The sequence below is a fragment of the Salmo salar genome, chromosome 03 (assembly GCF_965601325.2).
Source record: "Salmo salar chromosome 03, fSalSal1, whole genome shotgun sequence".
Classification (NCBI taxonomy): Eukaryota; Metazoa; Chordata; class Actinopteri; order Salmoniformes; family Salmonidae; genus Salmo; species Salmo salar.
Genome location: NC_138293.1, coordinates 10,339,019 through 10,353,004, shown reverse-complemented (window position 1 = coordinate 10,353,004; position 13,986 = coordinate 10,339,019). Strand labels below are relative to the sequence as shown.

The 13,986-nt window shown below is 41.8% G+C and overlaps 13 non-coding genes across 13 annotated transcripts; 5 read left to right on the top strand and 8 right to left on the bottom strand.

The window, feature by feature from the left end:
• Positions 1 to 396: 396 nt before the first annotated feature.
• Positions 397 to 469, bottom strand: trnak-uuu (transfer RNA lysine (anticodon UUU)). The gene has a single exon. It is a non-coding gene; the product is annotated as a tRNA-Lys (tRNA).
• A 1,403-nt stretch (positions 470 to 1,872) lies between these two features.
• On the bottom strand, positions 1,873 to 1,945 carry trnak-uuu (transfer RNA lysine (anticodon UUU)). The gene has a single exon. It is a non-coding gene; the product is annotated as a tRNA-Lys (tRNA).
• Positions 1,946 to 2,112: 167 nt separating this feature from the next.
• trnaw-cca (transfer RNA tryptophan (anticodon CCA)) lies at positions 2,113 to 2,184 on the top strand. The gene has a single exon. It is a non-coding gene; the product is annotated as a tRNA-Trp (tRNA).
• A 1,164-nt stretch (positions 2,185 to 3,348) lies between these two features.
• On the bottom strand, positions 3,349 to 3,421 carry trnak-uuu (transfer RNA lysine (anticodon UUU)). The gene has a single exon. It is a non-coding gene; the product is annotated as a tRNA-Lys (tRNA).
• Positions 3,422 to 3,589: 168 nt separating this feature from the next.
• Positions 3,590 to 3,661, top strand: trnaw-cca (transfer RNA tryptophan (anticodon CCA)). Its single transcript has one exon. It is a non-coding gene; the product is annotated as a tRNA-Trp (tRNA).
• Positions 3,662 to 4,825: 1,164 nt separating this feature from the next.
• Positions 4,826 to 4,898, bottom strand: trnak-uuu (transfer RNA lysine (anticodon UUU)). Its single transcript has one exon. It is a non-coding gene; the product is annotated as a tRNA-Lys (tRNA).
• A 1,642-nt stretch (positions 4,899 to 6,540) lies between these two features.
• Positions 6,541 to 6,612, top strand: trnaw-cca (transfer RNA tryptophan (anticodon CCA)). The gene has a single exon. It is a non-coding gene; the product is annotated as a tRNA-Arg (tRNA).
• A 1,164-nt stretch (positions 6,613 to 7,776) lies between these two features.
• On the bottom strand, positions 7,777 to 7,849 carry trnak-uuu (transfer RNA lysine (anticodon UUU)). The gene has a single exon. It is a non-coding gene; the product is annotated as a tRNA-Lys (tRNA).
• A 1,403-nt stretch (positions 7,850 to 9,252) lies between these two features.
• Positions 9,253 to 9,325, bottom strand: trnak-uuu (transfer RNA lysine (anticodon UUU)). Its single transcript has one exon. It is a non-coding gene; the product is annotated as a tRNA-Lys (tRNA).
• Positions 9,326 to 10,967: 1,642 nt separating this feature from the next.
• trnaw-cca (transfer RNA tryptophan (anticodon CCA)) lies at positions 10,968 to 11,039 on the top strand. The gene has a single exon. It is a non-coding gene; the product is annotated as a tRNA-Gly (tRNA).
• A 1,164-nt stretch (positions 11,040 to 12,203) lies between these two features.
• trnak-uuu (transfer RNA lysine (anticodon UUU)) lies at positions 12,204 to 12,276 on the bottom strand. Its single transcript has one exon. It is a non-coding gene; the product is annotated as a tRNA-Lys (tRNA).
• A 167-nt stretch (positions 12,277 to 12,443) lies between these two features.
• trnaw-cca (transfer RNA tryptophan (anticodon CCA)) lies at positions 12,444 to 12,515 on the top strand. The gene has a single exon. It is a non-coding gene; the product is annotated as a tRNA-Gly (tRNA).
• A 1,164-nt stretch (positions 12,516 to 13,679) lies between these two features.
• Positions 13,680 to 13,752, bottom strand: trnak-uuu (transfer RNA lysine (anticodon UUU)). Its single transcript has one exon. It is a non-coding gene; the product is annotated as a tRNA-Lys (tRNA).
• Between the last annotated feature and the right edge of the window lie 234 nt (positions 13,753 to 13,986).

Below are 13,986 nucleotides of genomic sequence, written 5' to 3'. Positions count from 1 at the left end.
TGTTTCAACAAACGTTACCGGTATTATTCGGACGTATTCGTCTGCGTGTTTTGACCGTCTTTGAGCCAGTGGATTACTGAACACAACGAGCCAACAAAACTGAGTTTTTGGGATATAAAGAGGGACTTTATTGAACAAAACAAACATTTATTGTGTAGCTGAGACTCTTGTGACTGCAACCAGATGAAAATCTTCAAAGGTAAGTGATTGATTTGATAGCTATTTCTGACTTTCGTGACTCCTCTATATGGTTGGAAAATGTTTGTATGCTTTTGTAAGCGGGGCGCTGTCCTCAGATAATCGCATGGTATGCTTTCGCACTAAAGCCATTTTTAAATCTGACAAAATGCAAGTATCGAAAGACTGCCTGCTGAAAGAAGGTGAACATTAAAGCAGCGCCCGAACAGGGACTTGAACCCTGGACCCTCAGATTAAAAGTCTGATGCTCTACCGACTGAGCTATTCGGGCTCTGCATTTACCTATTTTCATACACCTAACCTGTCGGGCAGAGGCACGTGCTGACGAGGGGGCATTGTCAGATGGTACATTTCCCCAGAGATCCAGGCCTCCATTCCAAATGATACAGTCACCGAAATCTGAACTAGGCATCACCTCCAAAGATGCATTTTGTCTAAGACCTCGTGGCGCAACGGTAGCGCATCTGACTCCAGATCAGAAGGTTCCGTGTTCAAATCACATCGTGGTTAGTGTTTTTATGTGTGCAATCTCTACCTTCTTTAAACAGCGAAGTCAATGAATAAGCACAAGTACCAATGTGGCTTACAGTACAAATCTCGAACGAAAACAACCAAACCAATGCTGCTTTAGATGACAATTGTCTCTCATAAAAGCCTGGCACACTGCAAATTCCCATATCAGATGATGCTGTGTGATTGATTGACAGACTTAAATCAGTCTTCGAACACGGATTTCAACTTCTTATGGCTTAGGGGAAGTATTTTGACGTCTGGATGAGAAGCGTGCCCAAAGTAAACTACCTTTTACTCAGGCCCAGAAGCTAGGATATGCATATAATTGGTAGATTTGGATAGAACACACTGTAAAGTTTCCAAAACCGTTCAAATGATGTCTGTGAGTATAACAGAACTGATATGGCAGGTGAAAATCTGAGGAAAATCCATCCGGGAAGTGGGATTTTTTTTGATGTGGGAAGTTTTCAATTGAATGCCTATTGAGTTTCTAATGGGTTAGGACCAAGATTGCAGTTCCTATGGCTTCCACTAGATGTCAACAGTCTTTAGACATTATTTCAGGATTGTTTTCTGAAAAATGAAGAAGAATGAGACCTTCTGTCAGTGGACTGAGGAAGCATGCAGTGCTGGTTTGCGCACATGACCAAGTGCGCGCCCTTCGTTGTTTTTCCTTTCTATTGAATACGCTATTGTCCGGTTGAAATATTATCGCGTATTTAGACAATTGACAAACTGAGGATTAATTATAAAAATCGTTTGACATGTTTCAACAAACGTTACCGGTACTATTCGGACGTATTCGTCTGCGTGTTTTGACCGTCTTTGAGCCAGTGGATTACTGAACACAACGAGCCAACAAAACTGAGTTTTTGGGATATAAAGAGGGAGTTTATTGAACAAAACAAACATTTATTGTGTAGCTGAGACTCTTGTGACTGCAACCAGATGAAAATCTTCAAAGGTAAGTGATTGATTTGATAGCTATTTCTGACTTTCGTGACTCCTCTATATGGTTGGAAAATGTTTGTATGCTTTTGTAAGCGGGGCGCTGTCCTCAGATAATCGCATGGTATGCTTTCGCACTAAAGCCATTTTTAAATCTGACAAAATGCAAGTATCGAAAGACTGCCTGCTGAAAGAAGGTGAACATTAAAGCAGCGCCCGAACAGGGACTTGAACCCTGGACCCTCAGATTAAAAGTCTGATGCTCTACCGACTGAGCTATTCGGGCTCTGCATTTACCTATTTTCATACACCTAACCTGTCGGGCAGAGGCACGTGCTGACGAGGGGGCATTGTCAGATGGTACATTTCCCCAGAGATCCAGGCCTCCATTCCAAATGATACAGTCACCGAAATCTGAACTAGGCATCACCTCCAAAGATGCATTTTGTCTAAGACCTCGTGGCGCAACGGTAGCGCATCTGACTCCAGATCAGAAGGTTCCGTGTTCAAATCACGTCGTGGTTAGTGTTTTTATGTGTGCAATCTCTACCTTCTTTAAACAGCGAAGTCAATGAATAAGCACAAGTACCAATGTGGCTTACAGTACAAATCTCGAACGAAAACAACCAAACCAATGCTGCTTTAGATGACAATTGTCTCTCATAAAAGCCTGGCACACTGCAAATTCCCATATCAGATGATGCTGTGTGATTGATTGACAGACTTAAATCAGTCTTCGAACACGGATTTCAACTTCTTATGGCTTAGGGGAAGTATTTTGACGTCTGGATGAGAAGCGTGCCCAAAGTAAACTACCTTTTACTCAGGCCCAGAAGCTAGGATATGCATATAATTGGTAGATTTGGATAGAACACACTGTAAAGTTTCCAAAACCGTTCAAATGATGTCTGTGAGTATAACAGAACTGATATGGCAGGTGAAAATCTGAGGAAAATCCATCCGGGAAGTGGGATTTTTTTTGATGTGGGAAGTTTTCAATTGAATGCCTATTGAGTTTCTAATGGGTTAGGACCAAGATTGCAGTTCCTATGGCTTCCACTAGATGTCAACAGTCTTTAGACATTGTTTCAGGATTGTTTTCTGAAAAATGAAGAAGAATGAGACCTTCTGTCAGTGGACTGAGGAAGCATGCAGTGCTGGTTTGTGCACATGACCAAGTGCGCGCCCTTCGTTGTTTTTCCTTTCTATTGAATACGCTATTGTCCGGTTGAAATATTATCGCGTATTTAGACAATTGACAAACTGAGGATTATTTATAAAAATCGTTTGACATGTTTCAACAAACGTTACCGGTATTATTCGGACGTATTCGTCTGCGTGTTTTGACCGTCTTTGAGCCAGTGGATTACTGAACACAACGAGCCAACAAAACTGAGTTTTTGGGATATAAAGAGGGACTTTATTGAACAAAACAAACATTTATTGTGTAGCTGAGACTCTTGTGACTGCAACCAGATGAAAATCTTCAAAGGTAAGTGATTGATTTGATAGCTATTTCTGACTTTCGTGACTCCTCTATATGGTTGGAAAATGTTTGTATGCTTTTGTAAGCGGGGCGCTGTCCTCAGATAATCGCATGGTATGCTTTCGCACTAAAGCCATTTTTAAATCTGACAAAATGCAAGTATCGAAAGACTGCCTGCTGAAAGAAGGTGAACATTAAAGCAGCGCCCGAACAGGGACTTGAACCCTGGACCCTCAGATTAAAAGTCTGATGCTCTACCGACTGAGCTATTCGGGCTCTGCATTTACCTATTTTCATACACCTAACCTGTCGGGCAGAGGCACGTGCTGACGAGGGGGCATTGTCAGATGGTACATTTCCCCAGAGATCCAGGCCTCCATTCCAAATGATTACAGTCACCGAAATCTGAACTAGGCATCACCTCCAAAGATGCATTTTGTCTAAGACCTCGTGGCGCAACGGTAGCGCATCTGACTCCAGATCAGAAGGTTCCGTGTTCAAATCACGTCGTGGTTAGTGTTTTTATGTGTGCAATCTCTACCTTCTTTAAACAGCGAAGTCAATGAATCAGCACAAGTACCAATGTGGCTTACAGTACAAATCTCCAACGAAAACAACCAAACCAATGCTGCTTTAGATGACAATTGTCTCTCATAAAAGCCTGGCACACTGCAAATTCCCATATCAGATGATGCTGTGTGATTGATTGACAGACTTAAATCAGTCTTCGAACACGGATTTCAACTTCTTATGGCTTAGGGGAAGTATTTTGACGTCTGGATGAGAAGCGTGCCCAAAGTAAACTACCTTTTACTCAGGCCCAGAAGCTAGGATATGCATATAATTGGTAGATTTGGATAGAACACACTGTAAAGTTTCCAAAACCGTTCAAATGATGTCTGTGAGTATAACAGAACTGATATGGCAGGTGAAAATCTGAGTAAAATCCATCCGGGAAGTGGGATTTTTTTTGATGTGGGAAGTTTTCAATTGAATGCCTATTGAGTTTCTAATGGGTTAGGACCAAGATTGCAGTTCCTATGGCTTCCACTAGATGTCAACAGTCTTTAGACATTGTTTCAGGATTGTTTTCTGAAAAATGAAGAAGAATGAGACCTTCTGTCAGTGGACTGAGGAAGCATGCAGTGCTGGTTTGCGCACATGACCAAGTGCGCGCCCTTCGTTGTTTTTCCTTTCTATTGAATACACTATTGTCCGGTTGAAATATTATCGCGTATTTAGACAATTGACAAACTGAGGATTATTTATAAAAATCGTTTGACATGTTTCAACAAACGTTACCGGTATTATTCGGACGTATTCGTCTGCGTGTTTTGACCGTCTTTGAGCCAGTGGATTACTGAACACAACGAGCCAACAAAACTGAGTTTTTGGGATATAAAGAGGGACTTTATTGAACAAAACAAACATTTATTGTGTAGCTGAGACTCTTGTGACTGCAACCAGATGAAAATCTTCAAAGGTAAGTGATTGATTTGATAGCTATTTCTGACTTTCGTGACTCCTCTATATGGTTGGAAAATGTTTGTATGCTTTTGTAAGCGGGGCGCTGTCCTCAGATAATCGCATGGTATGCTTTCGCACTAAAGCCATTTTTAAATCTGACAAAATGCAAGTATCGAAAGACTGCCTGCTGAAAGAAGGTGAACATTAAAGCAGCGCCCGAACAGGGACTTGAACCCTGGACCCTCAGATTAAAAGTCTGATGCTCTACCGACTGAGCTATTCGGGCTCTGCATTTACCTATTTTCATACACCTAACCTGTCGGGCAGAGGCACGTGCTGACGAGGGGGCATTGTCAGATGGTACATTTCCCCAGAGATCCAGGCCTCCATTCCAAATGATACAGTCACCGAAATCTGAACTAGGCATCACCTCCAAAGATGCATTTTGTCTAAGACCTCGTGGCGCAACGGTAGCGCATCTGACTCCAGATCAGAAGGTTCCGTGTTCAAATCACATCGTGGTTAGTGTTTTTATGTGTGCAATCTCTACCTTCTTTAAACAGCGAAGTCAATGAATAAGCACAAGTACCAATGTGGCTTACAGTACAAATCTCGAACGAAAACAACCAAACCAATGCTGCTTTAGATGACAATTGTCTCTCATAAAAGCCTGGCACACTGCAAATTCCCATATCAGATGATGCTGTGTGATTGATTGACAGACTTAAATCAGTCTTCGAACACGGATTTCAACTTCTTATGGCTTAGGGGAAGTATTTTGACGTCTGGATGAGAAGCGTGCCCAAAGTAAACTACCTTTTACTCAGGCCCAGAAGCTAGGATATGCATATAATTGGTAGATTTGGATAGAACACACTGTAAAGTTTCCAAAACCGTTCAAATGATGTCTGTGAGTATAACAGAACTGATATGGCAGGTGAAAATCTGAGGAAAATCCATCCGGGAAGTGGGATTTTTTTTGATGTGGGAAGTTTTCAATTGAATGCCTATTGAGTTTCTAATGGGTTAGGACCAAGATTGCAGTTCCTATGGCTTCCACTAGATGTCAACAGTCTTTAGACATTATTTCAGGATTGTTTTCTGAAAAATGAAGAAGAATGAGACCTTCTGTCAGTGGACTGAGGAAGCATGCAGTGCTGGTTTGCGCACATGACCAAGTGCGCGCCCTTCGTTGTTTTTCCTTTCTATTGAATACGCTATTGTCCGGTTGAAATATTATCGCGTATTTAGACAATTGACAAACTGAGGATTAATTATAAAAATCGTTTGACATGTTTCAACAAACGTTACCGGTACTATTCGGACGTATTCGTCTGCGTGTTTTGACCGTCTTTGAGCCAGTGGATTACTGAACACAACGAGCCAACAAAACTGAGTTTTTGGGATATAAAGAGGGAGTTTATTGAACAAAACAAACATTTATTGTGTAGCTGAGACTCTTGTGACTGCAACCAGATGAAAATCTTCAAAGGTAAGTGATTGATTTGATAGCTATTTCTGACTTTCGTGACTCCTCTATATGGTTGGAAAATGTTTGTATGCTTTTGTAAGCGGGGCGCTGTCCTCAGATAATCGCATGGTATGCTTTCGCACTAAAGCCATTTTTAAATCTGACAAAATGCAAGTATCGAAAGACTGCCTGCTGAAAGAAGGTGAACATTAAAGCAGCGCCCGAACAGGGACTTGAACCCTGGACCCTCAGATTAAAAGTCTGATGCTCTACCGACTGAGCTATTCGGCTCTGCATTTACCTATTTTCATACACCTAACCTGTCGGGCAGAGGCACATGCTGACGAGGGGGCATTGTCAGATGGTACATTTCCCCAGAGATCCAGGCCTCCATTCCAAATGATACAGTCACCGAAATCTGAACTAGGCATCACCTCCAAAGATGCATTTTGTCTAAGACCTCGTGGCGCAACGGTAGCGCGTCTGACTCCTGATCAGAAGGTTCCGTGTTCAAATCACGTCGTGGTTAGTGTTTTTATGTGTGCAATCTCTACCTTCTTTAAACAGCGAAGTCAATGAATCAGCACAAGTACCAATGTGGCTTACAGTACAAATCTCGAACGAAAACAACCAAACCAATGCTGCTTTAGATGACAATTGTCTCTCATAAAAGCCTGGCACACTGCAAATTCCCATATCAGATGATGCTGTGTGATTGATTGACAGACTTAAATCAGTCTTCGAACACGGATTTCAACTTCTTATGGCTTAGGGGAAGTATTTTGACGTCTGGATGAGAAGCGTGCCCAAAGTAAACTACCTTTTACTCAGGCCCAGAAGCTAGGATATGCATATAATTGGTAGATTTGGATAGAACACACTGTAAAGTTTCCAAAACCGTTCAAATGATGTCTGTGAGTATAACAGAACTGATATGGCAGGTGAAAATCTGAGGAAAATCCATCCGGGAAGTGGGATTTTTTTTGATGTGGGAAGTTTTCAATTGAATGCCTATTGAGTTTCTAATGGGTTAGGACCCAGATTGCAGTTCCTATGGCTTCCACTAGATGTCAACAGTCTTTAGACATTGTTTCAGGATTGTTTTCTGAAAAATGAACAAGAATGAGACCTTCTGTCAGTGGACTAAGGAAGCATGCAGTGTTGGTTTGCGCACATGACCAAGTGCGCGCCCTTCGTTGTTTTTCCTTTCTATTGAATACGCTATTGTCCGGTTGAAATATTATCGAGAATTTAGACAATTGACAACCTGAGGATTAATTATAAAAATCGTTTGACATGTTTCAACAAACTTTACCGGTACTATTCGGATGTATTCGTCTGCGTGTTTTGACCGCCTTTGAGCCAGTGGATTACTGAACACAACGAGCCAACAAAACTGAGTTTTTGGGATATAAAGTGGGACTTTATTGAACAAAACAAACATTTATTGTGTAGCTGAGACTCTTGTGACTGCAACCAGATGAAAATCTTCAAAGGTAAGTGATTGATTTGATAGCTATTTCTGACTTTCGTGACTCCTCTATATGGTTGGAAAATGTTTGTATGCTTTTGTAAGCGGGGCGCTGTCCTCAGATAATCGCATGGTATGCTTTCGCACTAAAGCCATTTTTAAATCTGACAAAATGCAAGTATCGAAAGACTGCCTGCTGAAAGAAGGTGAACATTAAAGCAGCGCCCGAACAGGGACTTGAACCCTGGACCCTCAGATTAAAAGTCTGATGCTCTACCGACTGAGCTATTCGGGCTCTGTATTTACCTATTTTCATACACCTAACCTGTCGGGCAGAGGCACGTGCTGACGAGGGGGCATTGTCAGATGGTACATTTCCCCAGAGATCCAGGCCTCCATTCCAAATGATACAGTCACCGAAATCTGAACTAGGCATCACCTCCAAAGATGCATTTTGTCTAAGACCTCGTGGCGCAACGGTAGCGCATCTGACTCCAGATCAGAAGGTTCCGTGTTCAAATCACTTCATGGTTAGTGTTTTTATGTGTGCAATCTCTACCTTCTTTAAACAGCGAAGTCAATGAATCAGCACAAGTACCAATGTGGCTTACAGTACAAATCTCGAACGAAAACAACCAAACCAATGCTGCTTTAGATGACAATTGTCTCTCATAAAAGCCTGGCACACTGCAAATTCCCATATCAGATGATGCTGTGTGATTGATTGACAGACTTAAATCAGTCTTCGAACACGGATTTCAACTTCTTATGGCTTAGGGGAAGTATTTTGACGTCTGGATGAGAAGCGTGCCCAAAGTAAACTACCTTTTACTCAGGCCCAGAAGCTAGGATATGCATATAATTGGTAGATTTGGATAGAACACACTGTAAAGTTTCCAAAACCGTTCAAATGATGTCTGTGAGTATAACAGAACTGATATGGCAGGTGAAAATCTGAGGAAAATCCATCCGGGAAGTGGGATTTTTTTTGATGTGGGAAGTTTTCAATTGAATGCCTATTGAGTTTCTAATGGGTTAGGACCCAGATTGCAGTTCCTATGGCTTCCACTAGATGTCAACAGTCTTTAGACATTGTTTCAGGATTGTTTTCTGAAAAATGAACAAGAATGAGACCTTCTGTCAGTGGACTAAGGAAGCATGCAGTGTTGGTTTGCGCACATGACCAAGTGCGCGCCCTTCGTTGTTTTTCCTTTCTATTGAATACGCTATTGTCCGGTTGAAATATTATCGAGAATTTAGACAATTGACAACCTGAGGATTAATTATAAAAATCGTTTGACATGTTTCAACAAACTTTACCGGTACTATTCGGATGTATTCGTCTGCGTGTTTTGACCGCCTTTGAGCCAGTGGATTACTGAACACAACGAGCCAACAAAACTGAGTTTTTGGGATATAAAGAGGGACTTTATTGAACAAAACAAACATTTATTGTGTAGCTGAGACTCTTGTGACTGCAACCAGATGAAAATCTTCAAAGGTAAGTGATTGATTTGATAGCTATTTCTGACTTTCGTGACTCCTCTATATGGTTGGAAAATGTTTGTATGCTTTTGTAAGCGGGGCGCTGTCCTCAGATAATCGCATGGTATGCTTTCGCACTAAAGCCATTTTTAAATCTGACAAAATGCAAGTATCGAAAGACTGCCTGCTGAAAGAAGGTGAACATTAAAGCAGCGCCCGAACAGGGACTTGAACCCTGGACCCTCAGATTAAAAGTCTGATGCTCTACCGACTGAGCTATTCGGGCTCTGCATTTACCTATTTTCATACACCTAACCTGTCGGGCAGAGGCACGTGCTGACGAGGGGACATTGTCAGATGGTACATTTCCCCAGAGATCCAGGCCTCCATTCCAAATGATACAGTCACCGAAATCTGAACTAGGCATCACCTCCAAAGATGCATTTTGTCTAAGACCTCGTGGCGCAACGGTAGCGCATCTGACTCCAGATCAGAAGGTTCCGTGTTCAAATCACTTCATGGTTAGTGTTTTTATGTGTGCAATCTCTACCTTCTTTAAACAGCGAAGTCAATGAATCAGCACAAGTACCAATGTGGCTTACAGTACAAATCTCGAACGAAAACAACCAAACCAATGCTGCTTTAGATGACAATTGTCTCTCATAAAAGCCTGGCACACTGCAAATTCCCATATCAGATGATGCTGTGTGATTGATTGACAGACTTAAATCAGTCTTCGAACACGGATTTCAACTTCTTATGGCTTAGGGGAAGTATTTTGACGTCTGGATGAGAAGCGTGCCCAAAGTAAACTACCTTTTACTCAGGCCCAGAAGCTAGGATATGCATATAATTGGTAGATTTGGATAGAACACACTGTAAAGTTTCCAAAACCGTTCAAATGATGTCTGTGAGTATAACAGAACTGATATGGCAGGTGAAAATCTGAGGAAAATCCATCCGGGAAGTGGGATTTTTTTTGATGTGGGAAGTTTTCAATTGAATGCCTATTGAGTTTCTAATGGGTTAGGACCAAGATTGCAGTTCCTATGGCTTCCACTAGATGTCAACAGTCTTTAGACATTGTTTCAGGATTGTTTTCTGAAAAATGAAGAAGAATGAGACCTTCTGTCAGTGGACTGAGGAAGCATGCAGTGCTGGTTTGCGCACATGACCAAGTGCGCGCCCTTCGTTGTTTTTCCTTTCTATTGAATACGCTATTGTCCGGTTGAAATATTATCGCGTATTTAGACAATTGACAAACTGAGGATTAATTATAAAAATCGTTTGACATGTTTCAACAAACGTTACCGGTACTATTCGGACGTATTCGTCTGCGTGTTTTGACCGTCTTTGAGCCAGTGGATTACTGAACACAACGAGCCAACAAAACTGAGTTTTTGGGATATAAAGAGGGAGTTTATTGAACAAAACAAACATTTATTGTGTAGCTGAGACTCTTGTGACTGCAACCAGATGAAAATCTTCAAAGGTAAGTGATTGATTTGATAGCTATTTCTGACTTTCGTGACTCCTCTATATGGTTGGAAAATGTTTGTATGCTTTTGTAAGCGGGGCGCTGTCCTCAGATAATCGCATGGTATGCTTTCGCACTAAAGCCATTTTTAAATCTGACAAAATGCAAGTATCGAAAGACTGCCTGCTGAAAGAAGGTGAACATTAAAGCAGCGCCCGAACAGGGACTTGAACCCTGGACCCTCAGATTAAAAGTCTGATGCTCTACCGACTGAGCTATTCGGCTCTGCATTTACCTATTTTCATACACCTAACCTGTCGGGCAGAGGCACATGCTGACGAGGGGGCATTGTCAGATGGTACATTTCCCCAGAGATCCAGGCCTCCATTCCAAATGATACAGTCACCGAAATCTGAACTAGGCATCACCTCCAAAGATGCATTTTGTCTAAGACCTCGTGGCGCAACGGTAGCGCGTCTGACTCCCGATCAGAAGGTTCCGTGTTCAAATCACGTCGTGGTTAGTGTTTTTATGTGTGCAATCTCTACCTTCTTTAAACAGCGAAGTCAATGAATCAGCACAAGTACCCATGTGGCTTACAGTACAAATCTCGAACGAAAACAACCAAACCAATGCTGCTTTAGATGACAATTGTCTCTCATAAAAGCCTGGCACACTGCAAATTCTCATATCAGATGATGCTGTGTGATTGATTGACAGACTTAAATCAGTCTTCGAACACGGATTTCAACTTCTTATGGCTTAGGGGAAGTATTTTGACGTCTGGATGAGAAGCATGCCCAAAGTAAACTGCCTTTTACTCAGGCCCAGAACCTAGGATATGCATATAATTGGTAGATTTGGATAGAACACACTGTAAAGTTTCCAAAACTGTTCAAATGATGTCTGTGAGTATAACAGAACTGATATGGCAGGTGAAAATCTGAGGAAAATCCATCCGGGAAGTGGGATTTTTTTTGATGTGGGAAGTTTTCAATTGAATGCCTATTGAGTTTCTAATGGGTTAGGACCCAGATTGCAGTTCCTATGGCTTCCACTAGATGTCAACAGTCTTTAGACATTGTTTCAGGATTGTTTTCTGAAAAATGAACAAGAATGAGACCTTCTGTCAGTGGACTAAGGAAGCATGCAGTGTTGGTTTGCGCACATGACCAAGTGCGCGCCCTTCGTTGTTTTTCCTTTCTATTGAATACGCTATTGTCCGGTTGAAATATTATCGAGAATTTAGACAATTGACAACCTGAGGATTAATTATAAAAATCGTTTGACATGTTTCAACAAACTTTACCGGTACTATTCGGATGTATTCGTCTGCGTGTTTTGACCGCCTTTGAGCCAGTGGATTACTGAACACAACGAGCCAACAAAACTGAGTTTTTGGGATATAAAGAGGGACTTTATTGAACAAAACAAACATTTATTGTGTAGCTGAGACTCTTGTGACTGCAACCAGATGAAAATCTTCAAAGGTAAGTGATTGATTTGATAGCTATTTCTGACTTTCGTGACTCCTCTATATGGTTGGAAAATGTTTGTATGCTTTTGTAAGCGGGGCGCTGTCCTCAGATAATCGCATGGTATGCTTTCGCACTAAAGCCATTTTTAAATCTGACAAAATGCAAGTATCGAAAGACTGCCTGCTGAAAGAAGGTGAACATTAAAGCAGCGCCCGAACAGGGACTTGAACCCTGGACCCTCAGATTAAAAGTCTGATGCTCTACCGACTGAGCTATTCGGGCTCTGCATTTACCTATTTTCATACACCTAACCTGTCGGGCAGAGGCACGTGCTGACGAGGGGGCATTGTCAGATGGTACATTTCCCCAGAGATCCAGGCCTCCATTCCAAATGATACAGTCACCGAAATCTGAACTAGGCATCACCTCCAAAGATGCATTTTGTCTAAGACCTCGTGGCGCAACGGTAGCGCGTCTGACTCCCGATCAGAAGGTTCCGTGTTCAAATCACGTCGTGGTTAGTGTTTTTATGTGTGCAATCTCTACCTTCTTTAAACAGCGAAGTCAATGAATCAGCACAAGTACCCATGTGGCTTACAGTACAAATCTCGAACGAAAACAACCAAACCAATGCTGCTTTAGATGACAATTGTCTCTCATAAAAGCCTGGCACACTGCAAATTCTCATATCAGATGATGCTGTGTGATTGATTGACAGACTTAAATCAGTCTTCGAACACGGATTTCAACTTCTTATGGCTTAGGGGAAGTATTTTGACGTCTGGATGAGAAGCGTGCCCAAAGTAAACTGCCTTTTACTCAGGCCCAGAACCTAGGATATGCATATAATTGGTAGATTTGGATAGAACACACTGTAAAGTTTCCAAAACTGTTCAAATGATGTCTGTGAGTATAACAGAACTGATATGGCAGGTGAAAATCTGAGGAAAATCCATCCGGGAAGTGGGATTTTTTTTGATGTGGGAAGTTTTCAATTGAATGCCTATTGAGTTTCTAATGGGTTAGGACCCAGATTGCAGTTCCTATGGCTTCCACTAGATGTCAACAGTCTTTAGACATTGTTTCAGGATTGTTTTCTGAAAAATGAACAAGAATGAGACCTTCTGTCAGTGGACTAAGGAAGCATGCAGTGTTGGTTTGCGCACATGACCAAGTGCGCGCCCTTCGTTGTTTTTCCTTTCTATTGAATACGCTATTGTCCGGTTGAAATATTATCGAGAATTTAGACAATTGACAACCTGAGGATTAATTATAAAAATCGTTTGACATGTTTCAACAAACTTTACCGGTACTATTCGGATGTATTCGTCTGCGTGTTTTGACCGCCTTTGAGCCAGTGGATTACTGAACACAACGAGCCAACAAAACTGAGTTTTTGGGATATAAAGAGGGACTTTATTGAACAAAACAAACATTTATTGTGTAGCTGAGACTCTTGTGACTGCAACCAGATGAAAATCTTCAAAGGTAAGTGATTGATTTGATAGCTATTTCTGACTTTCGTGACTCCTCTATATGGTTGGAAAATGTTTGTATGCTTTTGTAAGCGGGGCGCTGTCCTCAGATAATCGCATGGTATGCTTTCGCACTAAAGCCATTTTTAAATCTGACAAAATGCAAGTATCGAAAGACTGCCTGCTGAAAGAAGGTGAACATTAAAGCAGCGCCCGAACAGGGACTTGAACCCTGGATCCTCAGATTAAAAGTCTGATGCTCTACCGACTGAGCTATTCGGGCTCTGCATTTACCTATTTTCATACACCTAACCTGTCGGGCAGAGGCACGTGCTGACGAGGGGGCATTGTCAGATGGTACATTTCCCCAGAGATCCAGGCCTCCATTCCAAATGATACAGTCACCGAAATCTGAACTAGGCATCACCTCCAAAGATGCATTTTGTCTAAGACCTCGTGGCGCAACGGTAGCGCATCTGACTCCAGATCAGAAGGTTCCGTGTTCAAATCACTTCAT